At 57.6% G+C, this 2,428-nt stretch overlaps 1 long non-coding RNA gene across 1 annotated transcript; it reads left to right on the top strand.

Annotated features, from left to right (window-relative positions):
* The first annotated feature begins 359 nt into the window (after window positions 1-359).
* Window positions 360-1,021, top strand: LOC140680659 (uncharacterized). The gene is made up of 2 exons (XR_012052009.1): window positions 360-516; window positions 837-1,021. It is a non-coding gene; the product is annotated as an uncharacterized lncRNA (long non-coding RNA).
* Window positions 1,022-2,428: the final 1,407 nt, after the last annotated feature.

Below are 2,428 nucleotides of genomic sequence, written 5' to 3'. Positions count from 1 at the left end.
CTCCTCGTGGACCCGGAGAGCGGCGACCTAAAGCTCATCGACTTCGGTTGCGGCACCTTCCTCCAGGAGCGGGCCTTCACGGACTTTGCCGGTGAGCCCATGGCCTGGGCTGCTCCCGGCCCCTGGGCTCAGCGGGCCCACAAGGGTCTGGGCTGCTCCGCTGGCCTTCTTGGCCTTGCGGAATGGTTTCCTGCTTTTGGCCAGCTGGCTGGGGGATGCGGGGTGGCCTCGGGGGGGAAGCTGTGGCCGCGGGCGCAGCCCCTGCCTCGGTCAGGAGTCTGGTGCCAGGCTCTGGAAGGCAGCAGCCTGCGCCCGGCCAGCGCCGCCTGTCTCCCCTAGGAACGCGTGTGTACAGCCCGCCCGAGTGGACCTGGCTGGGTTGCTACCACGGCCACGCGGCGACCACCTGGTCCCTGGGCGTGCTGCTGTACGTCATGGTCTGCGGCAGCCTCCCCTTCCAGGACGACCAAGCCATCGTGCTGGGGAAGCTCTTCTTCCGGCGGCAGCTCTCTCCAGGTGGGTGTCCGGCCTCAAGCCGGCGGGCTTTGGCAGTGGCGGCGCACGCCCGGCGCGGCCCTCACGCAGCTCCGCGGGACGTGGATCTGCCCTCACGGGCCGGCCGCAGGAGGGGCCCGTGCCGACGGGGTCAGCGCGGCACGGGCGGCCGGAGGAGGCGGCCGCGTCCCGCCGTGCCGCTCTCCCGTGCGGGGCTGAGCCGGTCGGGAGCCCGGCACGGCCCAGAGCGCTCGCGGCACGGCCCGGGCCCCGCGGGTGACGGGGGCAGCTGGGCTGGAGACTTCTGGCGGTGACCGGCGCTTTCTGGCTTCTCTCCCCAGAGCTCCAGCACCTGATCCGATGGTGTCTGGCCAAGCACCCTGCGGACAGGCCGGAGCTGGAGGAGATCTCGCGCCACCATTGGGTGTGGGGCCGGCGTTTTTGATGCCTTGCCGGAGCCTCTGCAGCACCCACTTACCGAGTCCCACGCAGGACTGAGGACCTGGAAAATAAAACAGCAAACCCATTTTGGTGTGTCAAGGCTGGTCCTTGTCAGCAACTTCAGCTAAAGAAACGTCTTGGGAAAAGGGGGAATCAGAGTGCTGCCTTCAGCCTTTGGCAAGCTTTCCATGCCTGTCCTCCAGAGTGGTACTTTATATCTTCAAGCTCAGGCCGTAGTGCGGGTCGGAGGGGCTTTGTCGAGCCAAGAAATGCAGCAGTGAAACAACAGCTGCCCTTTCAAAGTGGCAGGGCTTCTTGGTGTCTCTTGAAGTGACACACAGGTCCATTGTGCATTCCAAGGGTCTGTGGCTTTCAGGGACAGAGACCTTCCTCTCTTACCAGAGCTCTGAGGAGAGCCGTAAGCTACAAAATATCATTTCAGGTTGAGCCCTGCTGAACTCTTTTTCTTTCTTCCTATGAAATGGGAGGCAGGGCTGGGCACTTGAGCAGCTTGGTCTGCACCATTCTAAGTCATGTGCATGGAGCCCACAGGAAATGTTGAGATACTGGAGTCATTCCCATGGTGCTGGTCTCATTTTACCCCCCAAAAGTATCTTCTGCTGCCTTAAAAACAACCAATGGTAATGGAAAGTGCAGTAACCAGTCACAGGAAAGCACCCAGCTGCCTGCCTGTGGGCAGGTGCCATCTACTAAACCTGTGCCACCTTCTGCCTACTGCCCTGACCTCCCAAAACAGGGTTTGGGAAATAAATGTGGGTTTTTTTTTTTCAGAAATGTGCCTGATCTTTCAGTTTTCTTCCCTTTTATGCAGGCTGCTGAAGCTCTTGTGCCCTGAATGGCTCTCCCAGTCCCTACCTGAAGACCTGACCTGAGCCGTGATCCTTCCAGCCAGTACCCCACTGTGATGTGATGGTGAGAGTGTGTCAGCCATGGTCTGCAGCCTGAGCTGGGAGTGGTAATTATCCCTTTTCCAATGACCTGTGAGTGGTGACTGCCAATTGTCCAAGGGCCGGGACACATTTCCTCTGGGAGCTGGAGGTCCCTGTGTCCCCACAGCCCCGGGATGTTGGTGACCGCAGGCCCAGAGCCATTGAGTCCTCTGTACAAGGACTAATTGCAAGCTGTAACGTGAAATTTTTATTATGAGTCATTTGCTCCTTTAGCTATGTTATCTTTAGAATAATGTCTTTCTATTTTATTGTGTTATTATATTGTGGTATTGCCTTATTGTGTTGTTGTTACACAGATATTACATTTCCAAAGGTGCGGTAGTGGATCAGCTGGGTGGGGATTTGAATTCTACACCCCTGCACTGGGCCATCAGGTAGTGCTGCTTGCAACCCCTAACTGCAAATCTGTAGGTCTCAGATTCAGTCAAAGAGAGAAACGGAGAGTTTCTAGCCAGGCAGAAGCCTAGGAAAGAGTTGGAGAAGAATGTAAATAATTCTTTATCTCTCTTGTTGTTCACATT

Source organism: Taeniopygia guttata, chromosome 25 (assembly GCF_048771995.1).
Source record: "Taeniopygia guttata chromosome 25, bTaeGut7.mat, whole genome shotgun sequence".
Lineage (NCBI taxonomy): Eukaryota > Metazoa > Chordata > Aves > Passeriformes > Estrildidae > Taeniopygia > Taeniopygia guttata.
The sequence above is the reverse complement of the archived record's forward strand: the minus strand, read 5'-3'. Positions and strand labels throughout refer to the sequence as shown.